Source organism: Petaurus breviceps, unplaced genomic scaffold (assembly GCF_028583685.1).
Source record: "Petaurus breviceps papuanus isolate PSGF00001 unplaced genomic scaffold, PetGlider_PUasm1.0 151, whole genome shotgun sequence".
NCBI lineage: Eukaryota > Metazoa > Chordata > Mammalia > Diprotodontia > Petauridae > Petaurus > Petaurus breviceps.
This window is the reverse complement of record NW_027185712.1, coordinates 26,589,224-26,605,461: the sequence shown is the minus strand read 5'-3', so window position 1 is coordinate 26,605,461 and position 16,238 is coordinate 26,589,224. Positions and strand designations below refer to the sequence as shown.

General features: G+C 35.8%; 1 long non-coding RNA gene across 2 annotated transcripts in view; it reads right to left on the bottom strand.

Annotated features, from left to right (window-relative positions):
- Positions 1-10,674: 10,674 nt before the first annotated feature.
- The window catches only part of LOC138153970 (uncharacterized), a 72,500-nt gene continuing 66,936 nt past the window's right edge, over positions 10,675-16,238 (bottom strand). For both annotated transcript variants that reach the window (XR_011166516.1, XR_011166517.1), the window contains one exon: positions 10,675-11,696. This is a non-coding gene — a long non-coding RNA (uncharacterized lncRNA). The remainder of the gene's footprint in view (positions 11,697-16,238) is intronic.

The following is a 16,238-nucleotide window of genomic DNA, read 5'->3' as shown; positions in this document are numbered from 1 at the left end:
CTCTCTCTCTCTCTCTCTCTCTCTCTCTCTCTCTCTCTCTCTCTCTCCCTCTCTCAGCAATTCTGGCTCTCTAGCTTGGGCTTTTCCTTATATATGGTATTAGCTCCTCCCTGTTCTGCCCCTTCCTGTTACATCAGCAACTTCCTCCCACTGTGGGATTCACAAGTTCTGGATCTTAATACTTGATAAAATCACAAACTTTAAACAAGGTGCTAAGTACCTGTTTGATTGCCAATACAAGGGGCAGGGAAGATCTTTTCAAATCCCCATTACCATTATATCTGGTACTCCCACATCTGTGAAGCCTTACCACATTTTGATCCATGCAAAAGCTTTAGTATAGTTAATGAAACAATAGATGTTTTGTTCTGGGACTCCCTTGCTTTCTCCTTAATCCAGTGAATGTTGGCAATTTAAAAAAAACATATTTCCACATTAGTCATGTTGTAAAGAAGAATCAGAACCAAAGGAAAAAACACAAGAAAGAAAAAGAAAGAGAGACAAAAGTATGCTTTCAAACTACTTTCAGACTCCATAGTTCTTTCTCTGAATGTGGATAGCATTTTCCATCATGAGTCTTTTGGGATTGTCTTAGATTTTTGTATTGCTGAAAAGAGCTATCAAAATTGGTCATTGCACAAAGTTGCTGTTACTATATACAATGTTCAACTGGTTCTGCTCACTTCACTCAACATCAGTTCAGGTAAATCTTTCCAAGTTTTTTTTTTTTTTCTGAAATCCACCTGCGTATCATTTCTTATAGAACAATAATAATATTCCATTGCTTTCATATGCTATAACTTGTTTAGCCATTCCCCAGTTGATCATCATTGCCAAAATTTCCAATTCTTTGCCATCATGCAAAGATCTGCTATAAATATTTTTATCCATATGCGTCCTTTTCCCATTTTTATTATCTCTTTGGCATACAGAACTAGAAGAGGAGTTGCTGGATCATAGGGTATGCACAGTTTTATAGCCCTTTGAGCATAGTTCCAAATAGCTCTTCAGAATGGTTGGATCAATTCACAACTCTACCAATTATGCATTAGTGTTACATTTCTCACATCTCCAACATTTATCATTTTCCTGTTTTGTCATGTTAGTCAATCTGATAGGTGTGATGTAGTACCATTGACTTATTTTGATTTGCATTTCTCTTATCAATAGTGATTTAGAGCATTTTTTTTCTTATGACTAACAACCTTAAATCCAGCTTTTGATTCATACAGCCTGGATTTTTTCATTATGTATCATGCATATAAGTTAAATAAATAAGGTGGCAATATAAAGTCTTGTCATACTTCTTTTCCAATGTTAAATCAGTTGTTAATTCATTTCTAACTGTTGCTTCTTGGGCCTCATACAGATTCCTCAGGAGACAAGGGAGATGATCTGGTCATTTCTTCTTCTGAAAACTGTCTATTCATATCCTTTGACCATTTATCAAATGGGAAATTAATTGTTTTCTTATAAATTTGTGTCAATTCTCTGGATGAATGTTGGCAATTTGTTATCTAGTTCCTCTGTCTCTTCAAAAGCCAGGCTGCTCTTCTAGTAATTCTTCATTCAGATATTGCTAAAGCCTAGCTTGCAGAGTCTTAAACATAACCTTGCTGGCCCTTGAAATAGTACAGTTGTTCTTTAATTTTATCATTCTTTTGCATTGCTCTTTTTAAGATTGTAATATAAACTGATCTTTTCTAATCCAGTGGCTACTGTTGTGTTTTCCAAATATGCTGGAATGTTGCGTGTAGCACTTTAAGAACTTCCATCATCTTTTAGGGTTTTAGATAACTGCAATTCCATCACACCCACTAGCCTTATTATTAGCAGTACTTCCCAAGGCTGACTTGACTTAATTCTCTGGGATGTTTCGCACTAAATCAGTAAGTATACCATTGTATATATCAGTTATGTTAAGATCTTTCTTGTTTGTGCATATATATGTGTGTGTATATACATACACACATACATATGTATGCATATGTATTGTATGCATGTATATGCATGTTTATTCTTGTCATCTCTTCTTAACCTCTTCTGTTTCTCTTGAATCCCTATGATTTTTTCTCATGTCTATTTTTACATGAATCATTCCTTTTGATAGCTCTAATTTTTTTGAAGAGTTCTCTTGTCTTTCCCATTCTATTGTTTTCCTCTATTTCTTTTCATTGCCCATATCAGAAAACCTTCTTTTCTCTTCTAGCTGTTCTCTGGAATTCTACATTCATTTGGGTATAACTTTCTCCTTCTCCTTTACTTTTCATGGTGTTCCACACTTACATGCATTAGAAAATTTATTGATAGCCATGGATGTGAATCACAAAGGAAGATAAATCAGGCAGTTGTTACAATCTGTACTGATGGAGGTCATACTCACGCTGTTAATGTCATGATATCATGGGACAAATCAATACCAATACCTTAATGTCTACTTTCACCACAGGAGACAGTTTTTATGTTCTGCTTCTAAAATCATGTGGTCATGCATCTTGACCTGATATAACAGATCTGAGAACAGCAAATTAGGGTAGTTCCTAGGAAACACATCTATGTCCTTCAATAAAATATCCCCCAGACACTGAGGAGTCTTTTCTGATGATGGTGGCAAGGTTCATAGTTGAAAGAAGTTTCTGCCATTTCAGTATTAGGATATGCTTGGCATAATGCTTGACAAGTGGTAAGCACTTAATAAATATTTGTTGACTGACTGACAAGAGTTTCCTGGCAACAGGAGAAGCTACTTAAAATGGACCACTAATTATGAGTCTCTTTGACAAAGATTTGAGATGTTTAACTAAAAAGATTTATTTATGCATATGTACCTTTAAAAGACCCCATCTTTCATAAATAAAGAAAATGCTAATAAATAAAAATGGATTTTGAGCAACGAATATTTCAGTGTAAGGGCTGACAAAGGAATAATATTAGTTATATAAGGAAAACCATTATTCTTTTTTAAGTAAGGAATTAGATAAAGTCTTAACCTTTGAATTTATTGACTCACCTATGAACATCAGGAGACTTTCAAAAAATTAAAGGAAGGGAGTCTTTCATATATTGATCTCAAAGAAATCAATTCCTATCAGAAAACATGAAAACAAAACTGGATGAAAAGTAGAAAAACAGAGCAGAAGAACAAAGACATATACATACATGTGTATGTATATCTATATGTATGCGTATGTATATAAATTTGTATATATGTACACACAGACACAGGTATAGACAGACAGACACACACACATATAGTTCAAGAACTAGCATCCAGGGCACATAATGGATTTGATAAATCCCAGATCATATGACATTAGAGAAGGGAGTAATAATTCAATATAATCTTTTGGGGATACTTGCAGTATGGCAAGAAATGTAGTAGGCCTCCAGCTCCTATCAAAAATTGTAGTAAGTAACAAAAGTATCAAGCATCTAAATATTTTAAAAACAAACAAAAAATAGGGGCAGCCAGGTAGCACAGCGAGTAAGAGCACTGGCTCCGGTGTTGAGAAGACCTGGAGATCAAATCCCGAGCTCAGACACTTAGCACCCACCCAGAAACACCTGGCCTTGTAACCTTGAGGAAGTTACTTAACCCCAATTGCTTAGGGGTGGCCAGGTGGCTCAGCGAGTAAGAGCACCGGCTCCAGTGTCGGGATGACCTGCATCAAATCCGGGCTCAGATACTCAGCACCACACCCAGAAATAATAACTGGCCGTGTAACCTTGAGCAAGTTACTTAACCCCAATTGCTTTAAAAAAAAAAACAAAAAAAAAATAAAATGTAATGTGACAGTCATTGCTCTTATGGTAAGGAGAAAGGATTATTTATTCAGCTAATAAAACAAATTGTAAAAGATGAAACTGGTAGATTTGATTATAAAATTATTTTTTTAATAGCAAAGCATCTAGAATTAAGGGGTAAGTATAAGATTGAGGGGGAAAATCTTGGTTTATAGACATTTCTGCTAATAATCTAATTCTAATATCTGAAAGAAGTTGATAAAGATCTATCAGAGAAAGACCAATTGTTCAGCTGATAAATTGACTAAGTATATATTTAGTTCTTAAATGAATACACACACACATATATGTATATGTGTGTATCTGTGTGTATATACATGCATTTTTGTAACATATGTGTATATGTTGTTTATAAGTGTGTATGTGTGTAACCACCTGTAATTAAAGTATAGATGTATACATCTATATACACACTATGTATATATATATATATGTGTGTGTGTGTGTGTGTGTGTATGTGTATATATATATATATATATATATATATATATAATATAATTTCCAGCTGGATATCTGTGTATACATATATGTGTAACCAGCTGAAAATGATTTAAATATACACGAATATATGTATTTTATGTATATATATATTTATATATGAAAAGTACATATTCACATGTTTGTACACACAGGTGTATAATCAATATATAATTACACATTTATATCTACTTACACATGTACACATGTATATATACTTGCATGTGTGAATAGGTGTGTGTTTATACTCATATTCATGTATATATGCATGCATGTAAGAACCTTGAAATAATTTAACCTGCCAAACAAGTAAAAGTAATTAAACACAAATTTCAATGATTAGATAAGGATTAAAGGGGAGGAGAAAATAATTAACTATGACTTTGCTGAAGGAGCTATAAATTGGTACAATCTTTCTTTAAAGTGATATGGAATCATACAATAACAGTTATAAATGATGGGACAATAGATTCATATCTGGAACAAACTTGAAGTATCATTTAGTCAATCCTTTTGTTTTACATACCAAAAAAGTAACTGAGGACCACAGATATTAGAGGAATTGGTGAAGGCAAGTAATAGATAAGAATTTAATGTCAGGTACTATGACTTCAATGCTTTTCTTTCCATCCCACATTGAAACAACAATTCCACAACTAAGGTTGCATTGTATATTTGCAATATGTTGTGTATATATAAATATGTGCGTGTATGTGTCTGCTTTGAAGTTTAGGGGATTTTTTAGTTTTTAGTTTTTTCTTTGTTCTAAGTTTTATTTTGTTTTGTCAAGATTTCCTTGTGATTTCATTGAAATAGGGGCCTTTTAGTGAGGAAACTACTACCATTAATACAACTGTTTTGCAATTTATACTCAGTTGTTTAGAACACTGTGAGGGAAAGTGACTTGCCCAAGAACATTGAGTCAGTACATTTCAGAATAAAGACTTTTATGTTTTCCAAAAGTATATTGTTGAAAGGAAAAACCAACAAACAAAAATTTAAGAAATCTATAGCACCTTTATTTATTCTAGCAATAAAAATGGGGCATAAAGATTCAATGATTAAGAAATAACTGGGGCGGCCAGGTGGCTCAGTGATTAAGAGCCCGGCTCCAGTGTCAGGATGACCTGGGGATCAAATCCGGGCTCAGATACTTAGCACTACACCCAGAAATAACTGGCTGTGTAACCTTGAGCAAGTTACTTAACCCTGATTGCTTTTTAAAAAAAAGAAATAACTGAACAAAATATATTATATATTAGCATGATAGGATATCATTCCAACAAATAGAAAGAATACTAAAAAATATGGAAAGATATGAGATGTGATGAAAACAAGGCAGAATCAGAACAATATGTCAACCAGTATGTAAAATAATGTTAATAGCAGCAATATCTAAAGAAATATTCAAAAGAAAAAGACATTAGATAAGGAAATGAAAACTGAGATACTTTTGTTATTTTGTTTATAATTTTAAAAGAAAAAACTAAGCAATGAAATTCATGATTTGACTTGATATACTGTTATATCTAGCTCCCAGGTTTGTTAGTGTTATTTGTTGTCATTTAGAATAATAAAGAAAATCATCATCCCCCCATGCCCCATGAAAATACCAGAGAGCTGATGTTGAAGCCATAGAAATTATTTTGTAAATATGAATAAGAGTGTAATATTCCAACTGTGGTATTTGAACTTTTATAATCTTTTGGGAAGTTGGTAATATGCTACCCAGCAAAGATAAACTGATGGATTATTTTTCCATCCAGCTAATTAACTGGCTGAACCAAGTGGGATATCCATATATGAATCTCATGAACTCTGGCTATTACCTGAAGTATTTCTAAGACAAAAATGTTGAGTAAAATTCTATTTTCACCATTAATCCTATGTCCTCTGGAGAGACAGCTAAGCCTGTGATTTTTAAATTAAATACTGTACTTTATAAGTAGCTAGGACTACTTTTTATCTAGCTAATACAAGTCTCTTTGTCCATAGAGCTGGGGTTCTTAACTTGGGCTCTGTGAATTTTTCTTTTTTAATTTTGATAACTCTATTTCAATTTTTTTTTCTTTGGATCACTATGAGTTTTATTTTATCCTTGGAAAAAGCATTATCCTGAAAAGGGGTCCAAGGCTTCACTAGATTGTCAATAGGTTCCATGACATAAAAAATAGTTTAAGACCCCTCTGCCATAGATTCTATATTTAGATTTGGAAGGTCATCTAGTCCAACTTTATCATTTAACAAATGAGGAAACTGAGACTCTGCAATGAACTCCTCCCCTTATCTCTACCTTTTTGTTTCTCTGCTTTCTTTCCCTATGCAGTTCAAGCCTCCCTCTCCCAAACCAATCTTGTGTTCAGTTTGTATTTATTCCTCATATATTGACATGTATATATTATTTACCCCATGGAAATTCAAACTCCTTGAAGGAAGGAACCTCTTCTTTTTTCTTTGTAGTCCCACCATCTAAAGTAGTGTTTGCCACTTTGTAATCACTTTATATATGCTTATTAATTGGCCAAAGTACATGCTAAATTTCTGATTTGAATCCATATCCCCTGATACCAAATCCAGCTTCCCCCTCTCCCCCCACTCCCCGCCATACACTGTTGTTATCCTTCTATAAATTGTTCTTGTTCTGTTCTCTTCTGCATTGGTTCTTATGAGGCAATTTTCTCAGAAGTCATATATATTTCCTTATTTTATTGACTAATAGGATTCTACTTGAGTAATGTACCACAATTTATTCAGTCATTTTCACAACTGATGAATATTCCCTTATATTTTAGTTCTTTGCTTTCCCTCTTCTCCTATTATAATTTGTTTTTCAACATCAGGAAATTTATTTTGCTTATAGCTATTCCCTCCCAGCTACTGTTGTTGTTTCTCCTTCATTCTCCAAAAGGAACAATGACATCAGGAAGGTGATGTCTTGACTTGCAAGTGAATTGGATTTAAGTGATGCAGGGTTATACAAAGTCACCAGTCTCACTCTCTTCCTCTAGAGCCATCTACTTCCAGTGGCAAGATATAGACTAGGGTGAGTGAGGTGGCCCTGCATGCAGTGGAAGACCTTGGTCTTTTTTTAAGCTAAGATCTTTCTCAAGACTCAGATTGCCTAAGGCAACACCCATTCAGTGATTTAAGGTTGGGTAAGAAATGAAGCAAAAGATGACCACATTATCCCATTAAAAAAAGAAAAAGAAAAAAAATTCAAGTTGAGAGGGGAAGACCCTCAGGGTTTCTTTCTAGAAGAGGAAAAAAAATGCTATTTACACTTACTCTGAGCCATCAAAACCAAAACAACTTTATAACAAACTATGTGTTTTCAATATGTTTTTATCTGTTTCAAATAAGAATGAGGATTGTGTAATGTCTATTTTCCAATTTCTTCCTCCACATTTGTTTATTTTTTTAAGCAACTTGATTATGAGAATTAGTGATTCAGTCCATTTCTTCTTTCTTTGTATGCTAGTATGTTCCTTTTATTCAACTTTTCTTTCTTCATTTCAAACATTCAGAATAGAACGAATCTACCTCTCTCTTTCTCCACAACCAGGTTCTCTATTTTTCCTTACTTAACTCACATGATGCTCTGTACAGACATTAAAGTTGGGCAGAGTAGAAACACAAACTTGGCATTAGTTCCCATTCCAGTCACTTCCAATACATGTAAAAATGACTCTAAACAAACTTTGGAGCTACAGAACACATGAAGAGACAGAGAGAAACAAATCTCTCACTGATGGCAGCCCAGAAGGCTGACAGGAAGGGTCTCTCACACCTGATTGGGAGCCAAATGCAGTCCCTCATGAGCCATGAGGTCCTGGATCCAGGGCAGCCATAAACAGCAGTGGCCAGAGCAGACTTCAGGAGAGTGAATCACCAGCAGCTGTGGTGGTTTCTAGACTTTGCAACCCATTAATGCCAAAGACAAAATAAAATGTCAGCATGGAAGTCTGTTGGAATGGGGGGAGGAATGGAAGAACACAGTCTAGCCCCTGGCTTAAAGGCAAGAAGCAGCAGAGGTGTGGAGGGTGTGCAGCTGCTGCTGTGTAGCTGCTTCAGGAGCTCCTGCCCTGCAAATTATAGGGGGACCAAGCAGGCATTCAGAGGGTAATTGCTTTTGCTTCAGCCTGCTTGGATTTGGAACACAGTCTTGGGTGGTGGCCATGCGGTGTGTGGCCAGTGAGCCAGAGTTTATGGGGCCTGTACCATGGATGCCCTCCTAATATCTCCAGCAGGTGTGAAAAACCCTAATAATTTAGGAAAATGCCCTCTCCATTCTGGAAGCAGAGTTCTACTGTGGTAAAGAGCTTAAAAGCCAAGTAATTGGCTGGCAATATGAGCAAGCAGGGGAAGCACAAACAGACAATAGAGTACTTTGGGGGGAGGGGACAAAAAGGACCAAGGCATGGAGCAGGAGGAAGAGAGAAAAGTCAGAACTCCTGCATCAATAGCCTCCAAGAAAAATATGAATTGGTTATAGGCCATGGAGGAGCTCAAGAAGGATTTTGAAAATCAAGTAAGAGAAGGGGAGGAAAATCTGGGAAGAGAAATGAGAATGATACAAGAAAATCATGAAAAGCAAGTCAATAGCCTGCTAAAGGAGACCCCAAAATACACTTAAGAAAATAACACCTTATAAAATAAACTAACTCAAATGGCAAAATAGGCCTAAAAACCCAATGAGGAGAATGCCTTAAAAAGCCAAATTTGCCAGATGAAAAAGGAATTTCAAAAAGTCACTGAAGAAAATAAATCCTTCAAAATTAGATTGGAGCAATTGGAAGCTAATGACTTTATGAGAAATCGAGATACTATAAAACAGATCCAAACAAATGAAAAAAATGGAAGGTAATGTGAAATATCTCATTGGAAAAACCACTGACCTGAAAAATAGATCCAGGAAAGATAATTTAAAAATTATTGGACTACCTGAAAGCCATGATCTAAAAGAGAGCATAGATACCATCTTTCAAGAAATTAACAATCAAAATTACCCTGATATTCTAGAACCAAAGGGCAAAATAGAAATTGAAATAATTCACTTATCACCTCTTGAAAAAGATCCCAAAAAGAAAACTCCTAGGAATATTATAGCCAAATTCCAGAATTCCCAGGTCAAGGAGAAAATACTGCAAGCAGTCAGAAAGAAGCAATTTGAGTATTGTGGAAACACAATAAGGATTACACAAGACCTAGCAGCTTCTACATTAAGGGATCAAAGGGCTTGGAATATGACATTCTGGAGGTCAGAGGACCTAGGACTAAAACCAAGTATCACATATCCAGCAAAAATGAGTATTATACTACCAGGGAAAATATGGTAATTCAATGAAATAGAGGATTTTCAAGCATTCTTGATGAAAAACCAGAGGTGAACAGAAAATTTGACTTTCAAATACAAGAAGCAAGAGAAGCATGTTGCCTCATGAAGTCATTGAGTTTTGTTTGATCTGTTCTAGATTTTTGGTAGCAACTAATGTGGTAGGTTTTACTATATACTTTTCTAAGCTATTTATGATCCTTCTAGTTCTGTCCTCAAGAGCTCTTATTTCACTTTTTATCTCACCCTTTTCATTCACCCTTGAGGAAGATCATTTTTTTCCTTCGTGTTTCTGCTTTACGTTTTATGAAATTACTCTCTCCTTTTGGGAAATCTCTATATTTTCAATAATATTTGATACTAGTCAATGTCTTACTTGGTATTCTTATCTCTCCAACTTCATTTTCTAAATTTGGATTTTGTCTCATGCTTGTCCATTGCTGGGCTTTTGGTTAGTGTGGTCTGTCCTGTTTGACATTGCACTGGATATCTACTTTCTGTATTCAACCTCTTGAAGCTTAGGTCACCTTGGATCTCTGAGGTTCTGAGTTTTGGATTGTTGGGGCCCTCTGTAGCATTTTATGATAGGGTACTAGGGAACTGAGAGACTAGGTAGGTGGAGGCTATTCTCTTCTGAACAGTGCTCTCATTATTCATTGTTCTTCCTTCACTGTTGCTGCTCCCATGTGCTTCTAAGAGAACTCCTTGACATCACCCCACTCCTGGGATTTTTGGGGGGCAATCCATGATTCATGCTGCTCCCAAACAAATACCCCTCCAGGGTATATTCATCTCTGACCATTTTCTGGTAACTCTGGGAAGCTAGGGCCTTATCTGCCTATGGTGGTGTTAGCTTTGTGGGTGGCTTCATTTCAATTAGCTAGTGGATAAATTTTTTGTGCATTTTTCAGGTAGAAGAAATTCCTTGCTGTAGGTTCTCAATGTATTTCTTTATTATTAATTGGTCTGGTGTCAATATCAGGCTTTTGCTGAAATAAGTGTATGGAATCTGATCAGGCTTCCTCTTCATTAATAACTACTTGCAACAAAGGATTTAATTTTACTTTAGAAATAATTCTTGTATCAGTAACCAAAATTAATCAATAAATGAAAAAAAACCTAATGCTTGAATATCACTTTACTCTTTTCAAAGTGCTTGATATGTCATTTCATGGGAGTCTCATAATAACATAATTCATTTAACAACCATGTATATACACTTATGCCCAAAGCATTGGACCAAGTGTTAGGGATACAAGTCAAAACAAATTAAAATTGTACACATTTCATAAATGGGGAAACTAAGGCTCAGAAAAAATTTGCTAATGTTCATACAGTTAATCAATATGAAAAACAGGAATCAAGCTTAAGTCTTCCTGACTGTAAAGCCATGCAGGAGCAGCTTTCCAGAGGACTGCTGCTGTAAACAGCTTTCAAGGTTCTGATTACATTGCAGAGTGAACACTCTATTCAATAACAAATCAGAGCAAAACATTCACAGAGAATAAAGGTGCAGCATTCACAATGTTACAACTTATCACATAAAATCAAAATACAGCATTCACAATGACTTATCACTAAAATGGCTACATCGTTTTTACTAAAGTGGTCACAATAGTTTTCATCAAAGTACAATCATTTAATAACTCAATCATTCAGTCATCTTTAAGGAGGCCTCCTTAAGGCTCACAAAATACAATAATCAAAGTTTTACACTCATGGGGCACACTAAGTTAAAATCAGTCACTATTCAAACATTAGTCATTACTCAGAAACCTCTTAAGGGGTAGTGGAAAACACACAAGCCATCCATCGCTAGGTCACATCAAATCATATTCTTCTCAGGCAGTACACAGTATCCAAGTAAAGCCTTCTTTCAGCTTGACTCGAGGCTGGCTCTCAACTTCCATGGTTCCTTTTCCATGCTCCCAGCTTCAATTGTCATCTGGATCCAAAGGCAGGCAGCTTCCAGTTCCTTGTCTAGTTCCTTGTCCAGTTCCTTGTCTAGTTCTTTGTCCAGTTCTTGTCCCATATTAAAGTTCACAGTGTCCAGTCCATTTCAAGTCCTTCACAGTTCCTGTTTCTGGGAAGACAAAGATTAACAGAGCCACAATATTCATACACATTGCAGGTACTATCATCAATTCACTATCTGCCTGTGAAATCAACTCAGACCCACCAACAAGGTCTGAGAACTCAACACAAATTATCAACATAGAAATCATCATTGATCCACAAACAAGGTCCAAGAGGTCAGCACAAATCATCAGTAAAGTCCCAGGACCTCCAAACCCTCCTCCAGGACCTCTGTAAACATACAACCAGAATATCTTCTTTCAGGGCTTCCAGGAAGTTCCCAGGGCTTCTGAACAAAATATCACAAACAACCATCAATACAGACAGAGCAGACAAATGAAGTGCAGGGATACCACAAGTATTCCCCTTGACTCTGCCACCACAAGAGTCCTCTTTCCAGCTCCCGCTATCTCTAGCCCTGGGGATCTCCTTATATAGTCATTAGCTCCTCCCCAGGAATTCACAAGTTGAGGATTTAGCATGTTCTGTTTCTTAACAGACTGAAACAAGGTGTTAATTCAGTAGCTGAAACAAGGTGTGAACCACTTCTGTGTTGCCATTACACTAACTTAAAATCTAGCAATTACCAGTAAACACTGGGAAATAAGGGGGAAAATCATGTGTCTTACATGGTTCCTGCCCTCAAATAGTTTGGATGATATTATTAGGAGGTGGGGTGAAGGGGTAGACTAGATTATGCATTTGAAATTATTGGAATGCAATACAGGAGGATATAAGAATATGTATAAAGTACTTTGATATTTGCAATTTTTTTACAAAGATCTCCTTTTATCTAAAAATAACCTGGGAAGTGGATATTATTATCCTGATTTTAAAAATATGGAAATTGAGATGCACACAGAATGAGACTTTCCCAGGGTCACACAGATAATAATTGTCCAAGGCTGTATTTGAATTTAGGTCTTTCTGACTTCAGAATCAGTGTTATATCCATGTGTTAGACAATAAGTATAATACAAGTTCAAAGAAGAGCATGTTCAGGATGCCCTAGGCTGGAGAAGGCTTCCTGGAGGAAGCAGTATTGATTTGGGCCTTGAATGGCAGAGTTTGTACAGATAATCCATGAGGAAGAAGGCACTTCAATGGAACAATAATGGTATTAGTAAAAGAATTAAGGATGGAATGAGCCTGATGTGTACTGGAAAGAATGATGAAATTCTTGCCACCTGCTCTGAGGGGTTTATGGGGAGTACTTGGATTTTGGGATGGAGAGAGAGCCAACCCCATTGCTTTATAGAGGTGAAATGATCTCCTAGTTGGTGCCAATTCCAGAATTAGGTTTCAGTACTCTCTGGTACTCTAGTACTATCTTTCCATTATACCACAAGCAGTGAGATTCCTCTGTCCCCTGTTATATTATAGTTCCCATTCACGACATTAATATGTTTCCAAATCATATTGTCAACAACAACATTTTGATAGACCCTTAAGGTTTGCAAAGCACATTCCTTACAACAGTCAGATTTACAGAAAGTCCAAATAACTTTAATCTCCTTTTTATATAGAGAAACTGAGGCTCCAAGAAGGTCAGAGATGATAAAGGACTTGTGTTCATCATCATTAAGCTGATGTGTGAAGTTGAACCTAAGCTTCTTGGCTCTGAATCTTTCTTTCCAATCTATCATGTCATGATTTTAAAACAATTTAATGCTTTATTACAGAGCCCTTTTCTTACAAATTTAACAATAATAACTGCGATTGGACTAAGGGGTCTAAGGGTCCTTTGTGTTCTTTCCACTAATGCTTACCTCTCAGCTCTGGTCTGAATGTGTACTGACAATGTTCAGTCCTAGAGCTACCTGACCACCTACAAGAAGGATCAGGCTCCCTTTCTCAAACTTTTTTTCTTTGCCATTTCTACCCTAGAATATTAGGAGAAACTACTTAAAGCTCAGATTGGGGTTCATATCTAAGTTGTCCCCCCAAATAGAAGAATAGAAAGAGATACACTGTACAATAGGATTAGGGATAGAATAGTTCATTTTCCTTCAGACGAAAGAAATGTTATTAACACAATGACTCATAAGTACTCATTGAAACCACCAAAATGAAACACAAAATAGTAACCTCTCTCATAACATATACCTGTTTTACTCTTCAGGTGATGTTGGTGAAAATTATTGACTCAACCCAATGCCATATGATTGTAACAAGTCCTATGAGTGCATAAAAGGGAAGGGTCTCCTTTGGAGTGCCTCCCTAACTGTCCAGAAGAGGTTTATCAGTGATGAGGGAGTACCAGCTAAGCAACTGGACAGCTTTTCTGAAGTTCATCCTTGGATGTGAAGTGCTTAGGAAATAAGATCTCATTCAAGGGTGATTGACTTAAATGCTCACTTCGTCCAAGAGACCATGTGAAGGTTCTGGAGTACAAATATTCAAATTGTTTTCATTTTTATTGCTTAAAAGTCTACATTCTTAAGAAGTCAAATACCTAAATTCATTGGGAAAAGGGAGGTGGTATGCAAAAGTTTGCATTCTATCTGAATTCTGTCATTCATTTGTAGAATAAATTTATTAAGCAAAAATGAGCTGATCAGATATGACATAAAGAAGTAAATAGAATGAACAATAACATGAAGGTTATGAATATTGGTAAGGGCATAGATTATGGAAGAGATGTCAGTATATGCTGATACATGCTGAGGGAGCTTTCCCCCTGATACTTCCCTTTTCTTTCAGGAATAAAATAAGGAAACAATCATTTATTAAGTTCCCACTATGTGCTGGGCATTTCACTAAGCATTTGCTAAATATTGGTGAACAGTGGAAAAGCAACCAGGTACATAGTGGTGCCACAGCTAGAAATAGTGAAGCCAGAAGAAAGGGCAGATTTAGGGTTAGAAATAACTAGCTTTATTTTGATATAGTTACTTTGATGTGCTGTACATTCAAGTAGAGATTCCCTTGGGCCATTGGACAAATGGATTTTGAATTTAGGAGAGAGGTCAGGACTAGAGAAATTTATTTAGGAGTTATATTTCTGGACTTTACAGTTAAAACTATGGGAGTGAACCAGAGTGATAAGGAAGAAATTGTGCAAGAAGAAAACCAAGCAACCTGCCTAAAGGGGTCATTAATAAAGGAAGATACCAACAAAGCCTAAAGCATTCTTTCAGGCATTCAAAGGAACAGTTTACAATCTCACTACTTAAGAAAACCCAGTTAGATTATCTATCAGTTGAAAATTAAGACAACCCATGTTTCTTCATAGCATGCAGTTGCAAATCCAGGGTAGATTTTTAAGTACTTTATCTAACAAATTCTGGAAATTTATATCCACTTGCAAAGCATATTTTTTCTACGAAAATGCATGACCAGTATGGAGATATTTCTCTTTCCAAAATACTTCTTAGCCATCAAAGAAAGTTTATGTTGTGTTCAGTAAGGTTTTAGTCCAGTGCATTTTATTGTTTTCTATTTCTTTGAAAATTAATCATCCATACATGGTCTATTTATAGTAGCTTTTTTATTAAACAGGGTATGTGATTCTCAATGGCAGTGTGGAGAAGGTAATGAGAAAGGAGCATTTCACTTGGAATCAGGAGAGAAGTTGATCTGATGCACACATCCCCCACTTAGAGGGCTGGACTTAGAATCAGGGAGGCCTAAGTCCCAAACTTACCTTAGACATTTACTACCTAGGTGACCCTGGGATAGTCACTGAATGTCCTTGTGTGCCATGGTTTCCTCATGTGTAAAATAGAGGTAAACATGGCACCTATCTTGTAGGGGTTTTGTGAGCATTTTAAGTGAGATATTTTATAAAGAGCTTTGCAGACCTTGAAGAGAGATTATAAATATGACCAAATGTTATTATTAGTTGAGATCATGGGAAAGTATTTTCAATCACTTCATCTCCTTCAGCCTCCCTTTCCTCATTTTTAAAATGGGAATAATATTATCTGCAGCACCTACTTTGCAGAGTAATTTGGGGGATCAAACAAAATGTGTCTAAAGCTCCTTGAAAATGATAATGCATCATATAGATGCCAACATTATGCAGGCTCCCTAGTATGCCTAATACAAATTTAGAATTTACTGTCATTGTTGTAAAAGGCTTTTTTGAAAGGATTTAAGAAGCACAGGAGGTTATAGATCGTCAAATTAGATAGGGGAATTAGCTAGGAGAATGTCTAAAGAAAACCTCACAGTCTGGAGAGCAGATGTATTTATGGGGTGAATTGTACTTCACCAGAGAGAATGAACATAGGGAAGAGTAGTGAACTGTAATTTATAAACAATCCTCTCAGCATCAATTCAGGATAAGAATGTTTTTATTTCTTCATTAAGTTAGTCTAATATAACATGCTTAGACCACACATTTGGAAAGGAGAACACAGAGGAAGAGGGAGAGATGAAGAAGGAAGTTTCATTTTAGATATGAAAGTTAGAATTAATTTGAAATTTTCCATTATATATTGAAATATGATACATGGTAGATACTTTTATGTGACCTTTGGCAGGTCAATTTATCTCCTTGAGTCTTCTCATCTATAAAATGGGGATAAAAAAAGATATATATATA